Source organism: Microtus pennsylvanicus, chromosome 9 (assembly GCF_037038515.1).
Source record: "Microtus pennsylvanicus isolate mMicPen1 chromosome 9, mMicPen1.hap1, whole genome shotgun sequence".
In the NCBI taxonomy this organism is placed as follows: domain Eukaryota; kingdom Metazoa; phylum Chordata; class Mammalia; order Rodentia; family Cricetidae; genus Microtus; species Microtus pennsylvanicus.
The window spans coordinates 77,678,901-77,696,802 of NC_134587.1; positions in this window are offsets into that span (position 1 = coordinate 77,678,901).

Consider the following 17,902-nt stretch of genomic DNA (forward strand, 5'->3'; position numbering starts at 1 on the left):
ATATGTGTAGCTTATGACCTTACTAGGAGATGTAATTTCACAGCCAACTCTTCCTGGCATTCTATGACCTTTTACACCATGTTCCCTGAGCCTTATATGTGGGAGTGTTTTGTAGATGTATCCATTGGGATTGGACTTTAAAACTCTGAATTTTGATAAGTTGTGCTTTTCTGTGGTGGTCTCTGTTGCAAAGAGAAGTTTCTCTGAAGATGGATGAGGACTATATTACCAATAATATCCTATATCCATACGCCTAAGAAAAAATGTTTAGAATGCAGTTAGGAATGATGTTGGCTTTGTAAACAGATGGCTTTAAGTTCTCCCCCAAGATCCTCTAGCCTGAGTAGTTGGCTAGGTCTCCAGTACCAGTCTTAGTTCTCCTTTGGAGTGGATCTGAAGTTCAATTAGAGAGCCGTTGGTTACCATAAGTTTTCTGTGCCACTACTGCCATCGGTGACGTACGTCTAAGGAAACCCTAGAAGTGACAAACAGCCCCACCCAGCCTTTGTCATGATGCCTTATCCCACGATCATTTAGGATGATTGTGTTTTTTTAAAAAAGATTTGATTTTATTTTCAATTATGTGTGTGTATGCGTGCACATCTGTATGTGTGTACACATGTGTATATGTTCATACAGATGCCTGCAAAGACCAGGAACTTGAAGCTGGAGGTATATATAGGAAGGTGAGAGACCTGATATGGATGCTGGGAATAGAACTTGAAACCTCCACATGAGTTATCTATCCAGCCTCGGGGACTGCATTTTTATTAATATATATTAGGTACATAAAATAATGGGTTTTATGATATTTTCATACATGTATATTGTGTGCTTCAGTTATATCGGCACCAATGTTATCCTCACTTATACCTGTCCCCAATATTCCTTTCCCTCTCTCTAAAAGTACTCCTCTCTGCTTTAATAGGCTGTGTTTTCTTGATTCTGCACTTGAGAACAACATACAGCACTTGGCTAAGTCTGCCTTATTTCATGTCACATCATATGTTCCCGCTTCATTCATTTTCTTGCTAATGTGATTTTGCTCCTTAGGGCTGAACAAGGCTACCTTGTATGTCTGCACCGCATTTTCTTATCCACTCATTGGTAGGTGGGTGCATAGGCTGATTCTACTCCTTGGCGCTTGTGAAAAGGGCCATGGTAAACATGAGGCCGCCAGTGCACCTGTGGCTGCAGACTCAGACGCCCTCGGGCACATGGCCAGGAGCAGAACAGCTGGAACATATGGCAGGTCTATTTTTAGGTTCCTGGGGAATCTCCAGGCTGATTTCCATTTATGTTCCACCAACAGTACATAAAATATTTTTACATGTTGAATTTTCCAATTTGAATTTCTCCTCTTCTTCTTCTTACTTCTCCTCCTCCTCCTTCTTCTCCTCCTTCTCCTTTTCCTCCTCCTCCTTCTAGGGTAGGGGTGGAGATTTGCTCAGCTCACTTGCGCTTACATTGGTTGAATTATTTATTCTTTCAGCGTTTTTTGTTTGGTTTTTGTTCTTTATGTATTATTCTGGTTATTAATCCTTTGTCAACTGAACAGCGTGCAAAGTTTTTCTGCTGTTTTGTAGGACATCTCTTCAATTTACTAGTGGTTTCCTTAGTGAGGCAGAAACTTTCAAATTTCATTTGTCCATTTTTTCTTCTTGTTTCCTAAACTATCATCTATTCTGAACGTCCTTGCCTATGTCTATTTCTTGAAGCAATTTTTTAACCTTTATTTCCTCTAGTGGATTCAAACTTCAGATCTTACCTACATCAAGGCCTCTGATTCATCTCGAGTTGATTTTTATAGTTGTACTGAGACAGATTCTACCCATGTAGTCCAGTCTGGCTACAACTCATTGTGAATCTCAAGATGGCCATGAATTCAGGCAATCCTCCTGCCTCAGCTTTCTGACTGCTGGGATTACAGGCATGAGCCACAACATCTGGTTAAAATAGTTAGTTTTAAATATATAAATTTCCCCTTGGTAGAAAAAAAATTGTATCTATGTACATGAAAACTTTCCAAATAATTACTCATAGTTTCTAAAAAGTCTTATGGCAGAGTCTGTGCATCCTTTAGAAGCTTGAGGAAGATGCACTCCCCTCACATCTGTAGGATAAGACTCCAGCCAATGTCTGGAATCTTGACTGGCACAAAGTCCTACTTACGCTTTTTTCTCCTCTAGTACTGTATATAAACATTGAGCCCAGAGCCTCAGGCATACTAGGCAATGACATGAAATCACATGCCCAATTTTTAATTTCTCCTTTTTAATCTGTTGTCTGTTGATGCATAAGTCCCACCCACCACCTCACTTTTGTTGACCTGGAACAACTTGCAACACAGACCAGGCTAGCCTCTCACTTGCTTTGATCCTCTTGCTTCTGCCTCCCAAGTGCTGGAATTTATACACATGTCACACAGAGTTTTCCCAGCTGTGTGTGTGTGTGTGTGTGTGTGTGTGTGTGTGTGAGAGAGAGAGAGAGAGAGAGAGAGAGAGAGAGAGAGAGAGAGAGAGAGAGAGATGGGGGGAGAGAAAATCTCCCTGCATTGTCTAGCCTCTCCTTGAACATAGTAGCCCGGGTCCAGCACATGGTAAACCTTCTGTGTTGGCTTAGCCTGTGGTTAGACAGGTCTTCCTCCTACATGTATGTGTATTTGGAAAATTAATTTACTCGAAATCTATTTCCTACTTATTTAACTGTCTAAAAAGTACAACAGAAAGATGTTAAAGCTCATTAGAGCAACAAAGATCCTCAGACTCAAAGAACACATTACTTAACACTAGAAAACCACAAAATTGGATTAAATTTGGATTTCCATAACTTTAAGGTGTCTGAGTTTTCTTTTGTACACCGTGGCCTCTCATAAAGCCTAAAGTTGAAAGCAAGCCTTCTCATGTGGTGGCTAAAAGAGCCAATGTGGGCATGTTTCACAGCTCTGTGCACAGCGACCTCACACTCCAAGTCTTCAAAGAGTGCTGTATCAGCACTAGAAAAAATGGTTAAGTGCCATGAATAAAAGCTTTTCGGGAAGATAAGCTGTTTAACACTGGCCAATAGGCAATACGCCGCAGCCATCTCTTCCTCATTCCTGGCTTATGTGCTTTAAAACTGGTTACGCAATCTTTTTTTGTTTTGTTTTTGTTTTTCGAGACTAGTTTTCTCTCTATCTTTGGATCTGGTCCTGGAACTACCTCTTGTAGACCAAGCTGGCCTCGAACTCACAGAGATCCGCCTGCCTCTGCCTCCCGAGTTCTGGGATTAAAGGCGTGCGCCACCACCGCCCGGCCAGTTATGTAACCTTAAAAGCATCAAATCAATAAATCTTACCCACCGAGGTGATCAATTACTTTTATCTCTCACTCATGCTGCTTTAGGACGGAAGTGCATTCTAAAGGGCTCCTAGAGTGGGGGGTAAAGGTATTAAACCAACCAGCAGGGGGCGCCCAACTTCCAATGATTCCAGAGGAGAAAACTACAACATTCAGCTTTGATAAAATTCAACAGAAACTCAAACATACCTAGAAATAAAGAGTATTCAAAGGGAGACATATCTTCCGAATTTATCTGAACAGGGTCTGCATTGCTCAGAATTCTGGAAATAAAGAGGTACTTTTGTTAAAATACACGATCTAATAGAAACATTAAGTGAAGAGCACAGACTTTTAAAAAGTAATATTTTAGCTTCCTGAAAGAAAACCAGATGTACCATGCATTTTATATTTTCTGATTGAGGCTTTTTAGAATATATAAACGGTAATTTTCAAGAAAGCCTGCTCACATATCCGGGCTTCTTAAAAAATCCACCTAAAGAAGATATGAATGTAATACAAATATAATTTCAAATCCACTTGGTAAGAAAGTTGGCAAGATTATTTTAACTTTGATCTGAAAATGCAAAGTAGTAGGAAGGAATTTAAAATGCAAAAAAAATGGAAATAACTTTTATAAGAGGAATTTCAGATTTTTGTGCCACAGTCAGCGCCAACATCATTTGCACAGTGTGGTACGTGTGCTAAAATATGCAGACCCAAAGAATAGAATGAGCTAGGCAGACCTTAGTATGTGGGATTTGATCAGCACGACTTTCCCCGCTGTTGGGCAAATTATGAGTCGTTCAGTGAATGTGACAGGCTCATGATGTGAGAGGAAGGTATAGATGTCTTACCAAGTTCTAAAATAAAGCCCAGATGGAATATACACTTTAATGCAGAATTGATACTTGTGAAGTATATTAAATGAAAGGCATTTTTCTATACTATTATCTATTATATATGTAATTTCTTTATATAAGCAGATAGATATTCTGTATGTGATCATCAGCCTTTCATTAGTGTGTAACCAAGATGCTGCACCTTGGCTCTTCTTTTCCATCCACCGCCTCTGCTTCTGCCCACAGGGTGGTCTCCCATTCACAATAGGGAGACCCACCCTAGTGGGGAAGCTACATTCCGGTAGCGAAAATGGCTGTTGGCCATTCTGAGCGGAGTGATGTGGGAGGAAACAGCCTCTTTGCTCTGCCTCTAGGGGGGAAATGTCCATGATCTATTCTTTTGTCCCTGTTCATAATTGTGGAATAAAACAAAACATTCCCGGAAGTAGAGAAAATAGTGTTATCAAATTCTTGCAGCCATTATCCTTGCTGAAAAAAAAAATGTCTTATTCTCGAATGTCATCCAAAGATCCTTATCTTACATGGTCACCAAGGTGATATTATTAGGAGTGATGAGATCCTTAAAGAGTAGGACTTAGGGAGCTATCCTGAGGTCATGGGGAGACCACTCTACAGGGGCATTATAGAACCCCAATCCTCTTCTCACTCTTTGCCCCGAAATCATAAAGTAAGCAGTTGCATTCCATACACCCTGCCACTGCTGTCCAGATTCTCCCTGGAAACCCGGAAGTCATGGGTCTGCCTGACTAGACCCCCCCCCACTGTTAGCCAGCGTAGACCCTCTCTTGTGCATTGTTATAGTAAGAGAATGCTAACGCATCTGCCCCCGCTCCTTTGAATCATTCTTATTATATCGACTCAAATATCAGAATCACCTTTCTTATAAATGTTTCAGGATAAACAGCTAAAGGGTGAGGGCGATCCTATCAGAACACTTAAAACCCATGCATTGCAGCTTCCTAATGTTAAGCACACAAGCTGTCTTTGAATTGCCCCACTATAAAATAAATGCTTCTGTTGCTATTGTCAACCTAAAATAACAAACAAGGAGAGAGCCACCAAAAAACAATGAATTTACTGAGGCATGATCCTTTCAGCGAGCTCTGTGCCGTAATAAACAATGTGTATAGTCAGGGATACAAAGGGAGATGAGGGCTTTTAAAGCAAAATGGAAGGCTTACATAAGTTGTTTTGAAGCCATTACCCTTGGCGAGGAGGATCAATAACAATGGTGGCCTCAGTCCAAGGTTAAGCAGGCAGATGCGGGGCAGACATCCGTACAGCCGTGTTTTCTAGGCAAGGCTACTGTGGCCTTTGTGCGAGTGTATGGCTCTGTCAGAGTCCAGAGCGAGAGTTTCTGTTACCAGACATCTGTGCTTGCAATTCTCTCCTTTAGGACCTGTTGGCTTTATTTCTGCAGTATTTGGCAAGCTTCCCGCACACACCACTTCCTTTTGCTTCTGACCGAGTTCACACTGCTGGAATCAGGCTCCCACGTGTTTGGAGATAGATTCTCATCTGCTTGCTCTTAGGTAGATGCTTATATATGTCTACTTACATATCCCAAGGATCTCTGGGTGCCACACTCAGGTGACATGTGACGCCTACTCCCTCAGAAAACAGAATCTTTGTTACAGAAAATGTGGGGTGCTAGATAAAACAGATACTAGTCAAGGTGACCAATATAACCAACATACATTGCATAGCATTTAGTTTTTAAAGGGCCCTCAATGGCTTGGGAATAGAATATAGAACTGCCCTTCCCGTGCAGTCTCAAAGCAGCTTGTCACTATTGCAGGCTCCACATTTCTGTATGTAAACAAATGCCTAAGGATTTGCCAGCACAAAGAATTCTCCCATTTACTTCAGCATCTTTTCAGAGACTCTCCTTTTATAGGTTCCAGAAAGAATCTCTCTGGGTCTTGCCCTCAGCTTCCCAAGCAGGACCCCTTCCTGCAGACCCTTGTGTGAACCTCACCCTGTTGAGGACTCCTGTTGAGTGGCTGCCATTTTAACCCTACCCTATCCATGGGTCACTCTGATACAGACTGGATCTCCAGTTCTTAAGAGAAGTGGTTGTTCTTAAGAGGTTGGACCTGCTCCTGCCGGATGGAAGAGTGTTTTCGCACAGCCTAATGATGCATAGCCAGTGCACCAGGTGTCTTAATCCCCACTTAGCCCTCAAGTGCTGTTATTAGGACATTCTTCAGGGGCCCTCTCTCACTGCAGTGTCTAGGTCACGTGGCCCTGTGGTCTCATCTAGGTCAGGTGGTCCCCGTGGTCTACCCATTTCAGGACCCGTTTCTATTCCTCTGTGTCCATTTCCAGGAAGCATCCAATGCCGCTCCAGGTCCAGACTGCCCTTGTCTCTGACATTAACATGTGTGTCATGATGCATCAATGAAATATCAGGTGTTTACGGAAAGAGCTAGCAGGTACAAAAAAACTGAGTCGTTTCATGTGAAGCCAGAAGGGTGTTCAAGACAAATTTCCTTTTCCAATCTGGTTGATCTCGATGCAAGCTGGAAAGTGAGTTTTGATTTGGATCCAGCCGCCTCTCGCAGCTAGTTAATAAAAGTTGGTAAATTTCTTTTAGAGTTTAAGCTCTTGACACATTTGTCTCTAGAATGGATCTGACGAGGTTTGCAGTAGTCCCAGAATTCACTGCAATTTGACAGCATTCAGAAGAACTCATTCATCTCTGAGTCCCCACAAAGGAGTCTGCATTTGGTGTCTTCCTTACTTGGTCTGATTGTTCAGCCTAGCTTTTTTTTTTTTTCCCCAAAGAGAAAGATTTGTCTCTTAGGCCTTGAACAGATGGCAGGCTGCACGAGAAGGCAGATTCATTGTTCCAACTGTGGAAAATCCACCAAGTAAATCCCATGCATTCTGTCAAAGACTCGGTCCTCAGAAACTGAAAGTACGCATTTCATAATTCATCATAAACACTTCGGTCCATTTTCTCTCCACCATCAGCATCTGGAATGTGGTACTGGGCTCTGGAGTCAAGGACAGCTCGTAACCTCAGCATCACTCGATATTGTAATGTAACAATAATGTAACTCAGTGTAGTCTCTTGTGTACGTAATAGAGGTCAAGATATCACTTCATGTATTGTTCTGTTACCTGGGTATATGTGTGTGTTGGGGCACGTGTGTTTGTGTATGAACATCTAAAATCAACCAGTCATTAAGTAAATTAGGGAGCAGAGTACATGAATTTTAGATGTGCTTTCTGTGTGTGTTCATGAATGTGTAGGTACATGTAAAGACCTGAGGTCATCTTAAATATTGGTCTTCAGCAGTCACTTGCTTTGGGTTTATTTGTTTGTGTTTGTTGTTTGTTTGTTTTGTTTTATTTGACATAGGGTTTCTTACTGGGACCTGGGGTTAGCTAGGCTAGGTTGGTTTGTCAGCAAGACCCAGGAATCCTCCTGTCTCTGCCTGTCAAGTGCTGGGATTATCAGCATATTCCATCACACCTGGCTCTTTAGATGGGTTCTGAGCATCAAATTCATACCCTCATTTTTTCCAACTGAGCTATTAAATATCTCCTCAGGCTTCCTATTTACTGTGTTGTAAGCATGCCAGCTATACAAAATATAGACCCCGCAAGGGACTCACCCATGTGAATTCCCTTCCTATGATCTCCACGCTTCTGTTAAATCAATGCTCTCCAAAGGGTGCTCCTTACCACCTGTCCTGGAGGATATTAATACCCACTACAAAGAAATACTTCTGTGATTTAAATAATTTCAGCGCAAGACCTGCCCAAGAATGAGCCAATTAACATTCCACCATAGAAGGGGAGGGCTCATGAGCTCCACCCCAAACTCTTGGCAGCTCTTGGTTTCTGGAAAATATCAATTTTCCTTAAGGATGTGGCCCCTGGAAAGTCAGCCATGCTCCAGTAGATGGCCCCACAGTCGTGTGTACATGGGCATCACCAGCTGGACTCACTGGGTTGTTAATAAATAAAACAAACAAACAAAAGATACAACGTGAAGTTGGGGGAAGCTGGGGAGTGAGAGGTAGATCTAGGAGGAGTTACGAGAAGTGGGGGATAAATCAAAGTTTATTCTAGGCATGTATGAACTTCTCAAAGAATTAATAAAATACATTAAAAGTCATTTCAGCAGAACTGGATGGTTAGGTAAACAGTTGTAGATTTTTTTTTGTGTGTGTTTTTTTTCTTTCAGGAAGTACAAATATCCGGAAATGAGCTCACGCTGGACTATAGGAGGATTTCTGGTGATTTGATAAAAGCCAGCATTCCTCAGGAACTTGTAAAATGGGTTTTCTGTCCTCCAAAGAGCTCGTTTCCTTCCCCCTGGCAGAAGGGACATATGGCTTCACTGACATGCTCCAGCAGCTGCATGTCAGCATCCATGCTGGCCTCCAGGTCCTTCAGTCCCGATTCATAAGTACCGGGTATACATTTCAAAGCCGCCACACCAGCATCCTGGGCCTTCTTGCCGCCCCAGGTTCCCTCCTCCCTGATACCATTGGTTCTCTATATAACAGGAAGGCTTTCCCCTTTCCCCTGGATGTCTTGCTACTCTTGCTATCCTGTTGCTCTCTGACTGTTCTCTGTTCTCAATCTCTTGCAATCTCCACTCTCCTCCCTTGCTCTCACAGTCCCCCAACTCTGCACTTTCTGCTCTGAACTCTTCCAGACTCCTCTGGATATCTTCTCTTATTTGAAATAAAAACCTTCCCATTAACCATACCATGGAATAACCATCTCAGAGGTTTCTTTACTGAGCCACCTCACATAACAATGATCTTTTTGTGCAGCTCACAAGTGCGACTTTTCCCGGTCTTACTTCCACGTGTCATGTTCTATTATCATGTATAGGACATGTTTACCAGTCTGCAGGGGGGATATCTGGTCAGAGATCTTGTCCCAATGCAATGTAAACAGAAATAAGCAGGCGGTGTTAATCTGTGCTGCAGCTGTAGAACAACATGAAGCCATACATACAGTTCTGGGCTTTTGTGAATTGACAACGTGTCAGTTTTTCTATCCTTCATATACAGTATTGAGAAACTTAGAGCACCCACAAGCACAGCTTTGGGGTGACTGTGCTCCTATTCGCTCCTCTTTGAAAACTTGTTAAAGTGAAATCTGTCACCCCCCACAATTACTTCTGCTGAACGTTCATCTAGAACACTAACCGTTAAGTTCTACCCTACAAGGAAAAATAAAAAGAACAATGATTTTAGCCATCTGAGGGGACTCGCTTATTGAAAGGAACCAGCTGAAAGTATTTCCAGGTTAGAATCATTGCTCTGCCATGTTTTATTCATTAAGAGTATGCTAGGGCCATGGATAGGCAGAGGTTGAACCCTGAGGGGTGTGGCTGTTAGAAAAGTTATAGATCTGAAAATATTCATGCAATTTTACTTATTAAAACTTGGCTTTGTAGCCTGAGTCAAAGAGATGCGTATTTATTTTACGGTCAGTCTCACAACTGTAATAAGTAAAAGGGAAGCACTCTCCCGCTGGGCCAAGGTAGAGAAACCTAGCAGAGATTCAAAAGTTCATGGTGGCCTCAAGAGGAGGTTGACTGTGGCTCTGTGGGGCCTTGGCAGTGAGAAGAAAGTTGGCACTGAGTTTTGACTACTGTCACAAGATGTTTATGACCAGAACTGTTGTCCCTGCAACCTAAGGGGGGTGGGGGGGATGACTTAGAGAATAAAAGTCCTAAAAGCAAGATGCAATTAGCTAAAGGACTGAGCCCTTCAGGGTTAGTGCAAAAATGAATGTCCTACTTTTTACATTGTGGTGACAAAATGCTGACAGAGGAAACTCGAGGAGGAAGGGTGTGTTTCTGCTCACAGTTCAAAGGTCCAGACTGTTGTGGATACTGCGGGAGTTGGGACCTTGGCAGGTGAGGGCCGTGGGCAGGAGACAAACACACCATGCAGACAGGGCTTGAGTGCGGAGTTTACAGAGGGAAGGGTAAAGGTGAGGGAAGAGAGAGAGAGAGAGAGAGAGAGAGAGAGAGAGAGAGAGAGAGAGAGAGAGAGAAAGAGAGAGAGAGAGAAGAAGAGGTGGCAGAGAGGCAAAGACCTGCTTGGCTTTTCAGAAGAACAGCCAAGTTCTTCTGAAACGGTGCAGGTTGCATTGCATCTGCAGTTCAGAAGCACAGACATGCATGCTTGACTCTGTCCATTTCCCCTTTTTAATTCAGTCAGAGACTCCGGAGTAGTACTTTCCTTCTCCGTTAAACTTCTTTGGAAATGCCTTCTTAGACATATCCGGAGGTTTTCTTTCCATGTGAGTCTAAATCCCATCAAGTTGACCATCAGGATTAACCCTTTCAATGGCAGGCTTTTAGGTACTGTCACCAAACAACAAGCAGTCTCCCCTCTCCTAGGTACTGGGTAACAGTTGCTAAGGTGGGAACAGCTGCTTGCCTGGTTCTGGGGCTGAGTCTTAGCTCCAGACCCTTTGTGCATTTATCATTATGTCTCTGGTGTCTCTCAGGCTCCCTTTTCTGCCCTTCTGTGCAGCTCAGCTTCAGTGTTTTAAATTCGAGCATGAGACAATGAAAGCTCCAAGCATCCTCTGAGTGTGCAGCCTCCATCTGGGAGACTCGCCTTGGCTTGCTGAGCATGCTCTTTGGTTGAGCAGTAATGTCAAATCAGTCCTGTGCACGCTGAGGTCTCTTCTGACTGAAGGCTTACAAGGCACAACGTTTCAATAACGTTAATGGGAACTGTGAAAGTTCCTTCAGAACGTTAGCTGTGGGGAAATGCTTTCTCTCCTTCATACAGGGTTTCAGTCTGTGTCCCAGGGCACCTTCAAATCTGCAGTCCCTTGACCTCAGTTTCCTGGATACCCAAGTGCCAGAATAGTTCCTAAGGAAACAGCCTGAGAGAGCAGAACAGATACAGTTTCATTAGGGCTGACATCCCAGGGCTTCATTACAAGATGCTAGAATCTTAAAGGATTCACAAATTTTTTTTTAAAGTTTGTAAATATGTATTTGATTTTTTTCATTCATGTCTTTGATTTGTTTCCTGGGCATGTCATGTATTAGGGCCAGTCAATCCATGTTCTTATAGGTAAGCCCTTGCCCATATTTGTATAAGTAATGTCAATAGGTCCACCAAGCTGGGCATAGATGGGTTCCTTTCTTCAGTTCATCATCATTGTCTGCTCTAGGAGTGGGGAATAGAAACTGACTCCCCAGGGAAAGTCAGAAAATCCCGCTAATTACCTTACTCTTTTTCTTCTTCTTCAACTAAGCACAATTTCCTATTCCTTGGTTAGCTACACATTCCACTGGTTAATGCTGGTCTTTAGGAGCCACTATGGACAAGTTTGTTTTCAGATGGGGGCCCTCTGTATTGCCAGCACACTGGCCTTTCCCAGAGGGTAGGATGTAAGAGGCCCTCCATGCTCGCCGTTCTCAGATTTTATCCTTTGCTCGGCAGCTAATATTCTGAAGAAAAAGAAAAAGCCTTTCCTAGCTCAGTTTGGATCACAAGGCTCTCATGTGTGACTTGCAGCCGCTCTCAAGTGCCGTTTTGACTTTGACTAACGATGCAGCTTAAGAGGTTTTTGCGGGTCTGTCCTCACAAGGTCGCTCTCCTCCTACATAATCGTGATGGAGAGGCGACAAGGAGGACTAGAGTCTTTGCAGGTGCTGAGAGCTGGGCTGATTTCTGCCACCCATTTTCTTTCTTCTGTCCTTGCTGTGTGACTTTGAGTAGATCACTTAGCCACACGGAGTTTGTTTCCTGGTGAACGTGAGAATTTGTGACATTGATCTCTGTACTCAGTAAGTCTAGAGCATAAAGAACAGTGATTCATGGTCCTAAACTTGCCAAAATGTCAGGCATGGTGGCACTTTTCAAACCAATACCTGTGAGGAGTTAAAGAGAGAGGACTGTCCTCAGTGAGGTCAGCCTTTGCTATAAAGTGCGACCCTGTCTTTCAAAAACAAAGTAAGAAGAGAAGGTGAACGAAAATAAGCCAAAGAAGAGCAAAACACACCAGCCCAGGCCACAGGCTCAGAGAGTCTTCAACAGCAGTTGTGTGTCGAGGGAAGGTGTGTGAAATGGACCTGAGCAGGTGGTTCTCATACATAATTAAGGGCCCCTTTCCAAGAGGGCCCATACACAAGCTCTGTCTTGGGGTGCATACAGATTTTGTACTGTTTTGTCTCTTTCATAAGTTGATGCTTGAACATTGTGAGATAATCCTACTCAATCCTGGTAATGTAGCTCCAAGTCCAGTTAGTACTGCAAGGCATCGCTCTTGCTAAATGTTTGAGATTCTCTCTCTCTCTCTCTCTCTCTCTCTCTCTCTCTCTCTCTCTCTCTCAAAATAGAAGCACACCATTCCACTGCTTGTCCACTTGACTTGTTTCAGGAAGGAAGCCAGCTGATTCCTAACATTATTTCCCTGTACGGTATGCCCTTTATCTTCAGTCAGAATTTATCTTTGAATTAACTTTTAAAACTTGATTGTGATGGATACTGATTTGGATTCCTTTGTGCTTATCTGGCTTCAGGTCCTCTAAACATCTTGGGTCAGCGATAATTTTCACCCAATGTCTAAAATCAGCGGTCTATTTGTTTTTCTATCTATTCTCTCTCTCTCTCTCTCTCTCTCTCTCTCTATATATATATATATATATATATATATATATCTGTCAATCAATCATTCATCCCTCTATCTCTTTCCTTCTTTCCTTTTTTCCTTCCTTTTGATCTTGGGAAAAATTTTATTGAAGTTTAAAATAAAAACCCAGAGCAAGCAAGCTGTGTGTCTCAGTAGCTGCATGGTTGGAAAAGAGAGAGAAAGGCCACGCTCATTGAGTTAAGTTAGCATGGAAGTCAGCCACATAGAGAACCATTAGCCATGGGACAGGGAGAGGAGATTTAGAACATGATGGAGAAGGCATGCTTCAGAAAGAGACAGAAAGAACAGGGCAGGTTACTGAATAAGTAATTCAGAAAGGCGAGCAGACATGTGAAGCTGTGTGAGTGCTGTCTGTAAGTGACTGTCGGACATCATTTTAAAAGTGTGCTGTGTGTATGCGTGCGGGCGTGTGCATGCATGCGTGTGTGCGTGTGTGTGCACTTTTCATTTCTGAGATCCAAGTGTTACATTGCCTGAGACTGTCCCGTTGGTAACCAATGCTTCTGTCTTTAACGCTCTTCCAGCCTTGCTTTTCCAGCTTTTGTTTTTCTGATTCCATGTAAGCTGTTGAGCACATCGGAGAAATTTATTTCAGGTGTGCCCTTTCTCAAGCTCATGTTCCGCTAGTCATTTCATGTAAATCCATGCTGTTCCCTACACTTCTAGGGCCACTTCTCTCTTAGGTACATTGTTTCAGGTACGATTTTAGGGATCCTCTTAGGTATTGCCTACAGATAAAAAAGAGAAGAGGGAGAAATTTCCCATGGGGGATATGGAAAGAGGAAGAGAGTCCTCAACTCCCTCCTAGCAAACATTAGAGTTTGGGAAGGAGACTAACCACTGTTCATGAAACAGGTTATGAAGGAAGAGTCAGAAAGGTGGGAGGAGGTGGGATTCCAGAAATCATTTATTTTAAGTACGAGGATTGAACCCATAGTCTCATACCAGTGAGCTATATCTCAGACCAGGAAACAATACAAAAGTCCATTAAAACAGAATTTGTATTCCTGTCAAGATGATAGCTGTGGCTCTTCTATAAAAGCATATTGTGAAGAGAGAACAAATGTTAAAGTTGCTGCTCTGGGTGACAATTGGGATTCCAGAAATTGATTGATAATGGCAAAACATCTAGAAAGTATGGATCTTCAAATATGGTGTGTGTGCACTGGATACAACCACAGACACGCTCCTATTTCTCCTAGGTAATTTCTTTGAAAAGATCTTCACCAAAGTTCAGCAATGTATGGCCCCACATAGCACAGAGCAGAGAGAATTTATCAACACAGTCTCACTTCTAGTTTTTCACCTAACCAGAGCCAATATACATCCTGCTAAAATTCTTATCTACTGTTTCATATTCTGCTCATTAAAAAGCTACCGCCATGCATGCCTGCCTATCCGTCAACAGAAGAGGTACTGTATCTGTTAGAGTTAAATAAATGAGATGTCACTTAGTTGGTATGTCTAAGGAGATAAGGAGGAACACAGGAATGAATCACTTTCATTCCTGTTCAGATTTCTACCACTCACCGAGTAACTACAGCCATGGTTCACTTAGCAGCTGGCGTACATTCTGAGAAGAGCATCCCTAGGCAATCTCATGATAGTGCAAACATCACAGAGTGCACTTACACAGACAGAGAGTAGACTCAGTACAGGAGAAAATTGCTCAGCCAGGAGACTCTGTAAACAGGAGATGCAGAAGCACACTGCTCCCACAGAGCAAGGCACACTCTCTCACTGTAGGCATTTATGAATAGGAATGCACCCCAAAACCACCATAAAAGTTAGTATGAGTTAATACAGTTGTTTATGATCGGAACCAAGTATCACATATTATAATAACCATGTTGGTATTGTTTGACAGCATGGATAGTACAGTAGATTGATTTGTAACAACATCGCCACAAACATGAGTAACATGTGCTCTTGAACATTAAGAAAGCTGTATTAAAAACGTAAGTTCTTTACTGGGCAGTAGTGGTACATGCCTTTAATTCTAGGGGAGGCAGGAAGATCTCTGAATTCAAGGCCAGCCTAGTTTATAGAGTGACTTCTAGGATGGCCAGGGTGACTCAGAAAAACCTCATCTCAAAAACCACCACCTCAAAAAAAGGTAAGCTTCATTTTCATTTTATGGGACACCTGCATATGTGGTCCAGCATTGACCATGACATCATTCTGAAGGACATGACTGTATTTAACAGTTTCCTGGGTAACCATCACTGAGTTACAGATATAAATAAATAGGTAAAATTAGAATATTTTTGTCTCACTGAGAATGACAAGTTCTCTTTATACCAAGACAGATGGCTGTAGAGAACAATGAAAACATAACAAGCATTATAGAATTATAAAATAGAAAGAAAAATCTGGTGAATCCCATATGTCTGAATTGTCACCAACAATCATCAATCCAAGGGCAAGTCTTCCACACTCATCCACCTCCCTCATTGAAACAAATATAAGTATGAAAACAAATCAACAAACACGTTGGGGGATAAGTATCATGAAAAGTGGCACCTAACTCTGAAGAGCTGACAACTGTGGAAATAAAGCTAATAGAGAAAAGAGGGATCAATGTGCTCAGAGCTATTGAGAGGACATTAAGGACATAACCACAGGCAGGAACATTATTAGCTGAGGGCCAAACCACACAGGTAATGAAAGAAGGTGTGTTAGCTATTTGTTCTGTTGCTGAAACAAATTACCTGACAGAAACACCTCAAGGAAAGAAGGGTTTGTTGTTTATAGTTCCGGAGCCAACAGTCCATCTTGGCAGGAAAGGTAGAGGTGTAAGTAGGAACAAACAGGAAGGGGTTGGGCATAGTGAATCCTTAATCAAGAAGAGGAGAAAGATACACACCATTGCTTCATTCCCTTTCTCCTTTTATTCAGTCCAGGACACGTGGTAATAGATTATACGACCCACATGTACGGTATGTCTTTTCACCTCAATTTACTAATCTAAATAACCTCTCACACATATACCCAGAGATTTATTTCCATGGCAATCCCAAATCTTGTCAAGATGATAATCAAAATTAACCCTCATAGAAGAGAATTTTTTGAATATTTAATTTGTAAATAGACAGGTTTTTTTTTTACATTATATATACACAGCTAATGACCTCTTCCTAAGGTTCAAAAGCATCCATGAACACCTAGCAAACCAGAACAAATGTCGGTTCTTGCACACCAAAAATAAGTAAGTCAATAAATAAATAAATAAATAAATAAGGCAACGCTTACCTTTTTCGTCCATGCTGAGCACCCCCATCTTGAAGTAACAAAATACCGGCTTGTTTGGGGGTATCTATCCTCAATTGTACATCTACAACACAACCCCTACATCTAAGGCTCAGGGAGCATCATGAAAGACCATATAAGTTCTTACATCAGCCTATCTGCCCTAAGTCCAGGTACCCATATTTCTTTTTTCTTTTCTTTCTTTTTTTTTTTTTTTTTTTTTTTTGGTTTTTCGAGACAGGGTTTCTCTGTGGTTTCGGAGCCTATCCTGGAACTAGCCCTTGTAGACCAGGCTGGTCTCGAACTCACAGAGATCTGCCTGCCTCTGCCTCCCGAGTGCTGAGATTAAAGGCGTGCGCCACCACCGCCCGGCTCTGGTACCCATATTTCTAATCACTTACTATGATAAGTTTTAGGCAACCATAGAACTGTATTTTTTCAGTGCATGCTGGAGAAAAAAAAATTGCCACAGCAATTTTCTTAAAAATGTATTTCTCCCTAAGCTCCATCACTGTATCCAAGATAACACAAAGCACACATACATATACCATACATACATACATATACACATATGATTATACACACATACACACACACTTATACACATATACACACATATACACAAACACACACACACACACACATTCTCTCCCTCTCTTATTCCCCCTTTTCTCCTTTCCACTGACTAAGACTCAAACTTCTTAAAAGTCTCAAATTCCTTCCTCTTTAATAAAAATGTCTTCCAAAATTAAGACTATTGAGAAAAAATCTTATAATAGGAGTTATGTTTGATACAATGCGGAAAATAACTGAATCTAACCCTTAGAAAAGGAATTAAGTACAAAATTAATTTAGCAGGATCGACACGTCTCGCACATGATGCTGGAAACAAGCTTTCGTCTGCTGAATAATACATGAGGCCTTCGGCTCAGATGGCTCTCTCCAAACTTCTTCATTTTCCTGTGTAAACAGATCTATAATAGTCATCAAAACTGCTCTGGTGAGCATGCTGTTCAATAATTAGTTGTAAAGTTTCACAGAAAGTACAGTAGGAACAAACCATGCTGGAGATCTGGTTGCCCTTGGAGACGCAGGCAGCTGCTGGAACTGCAGAAGAGCAGTTCACCTGGGCTTCGCTTCAAGTCCATGAGAATTACTGCGCTCGCGCCCACAGGGACAGCTAATTGTGAGGAATTTCTCATTACTATGCTCCCCGGTGTTCCCACTTCAGTTCTGTTCTCAGTAGAACGGAATGAGCCGTACAGAAGAACAAGAGTGTAAACAGTCCAAACAACAGAGAGACGAGACACTCGACGTTTTGTTAGGACTTTTCAAATAAGCCAAAATATTTATTCAAATCCAAGGTTGTATTCTGGAATGAAGTTTTTCTGGATTCAAAATAATTATTGCTTTTATAGTGGCGATTTTATAGGTAAGGCTAATTCTAAACAAATCCAAAAGTTTCTTTCCTCATTTTTATGAGTTCTTTGAGAATTCTGTGCAATGCATTTTAATCACACTGTCCCCTCCCCCTCCATCCCTCCCAGGTTCATCTCCCTTCCCTTAACCACTTTGTGGCCTCTTAAAAAAGTCAAGAATAATTTATATTACCCATATACTTTCTCTTGGATGTGTGGCCTCCACTGTAGAAGAATCTAGCCACCAGGGGCTGCACCTTTAAAGAAAATCCACCCTTTCTCTTAAAGCAGTTATCGCTTGCCAATGTCTCCTCATCTGGAAAAGGGAGTTCATGTCCACCTCCGCTCTCCAGGCTGGACTTTAGCCTGGCCAGACCAGGTCTTATGTATACTGTCT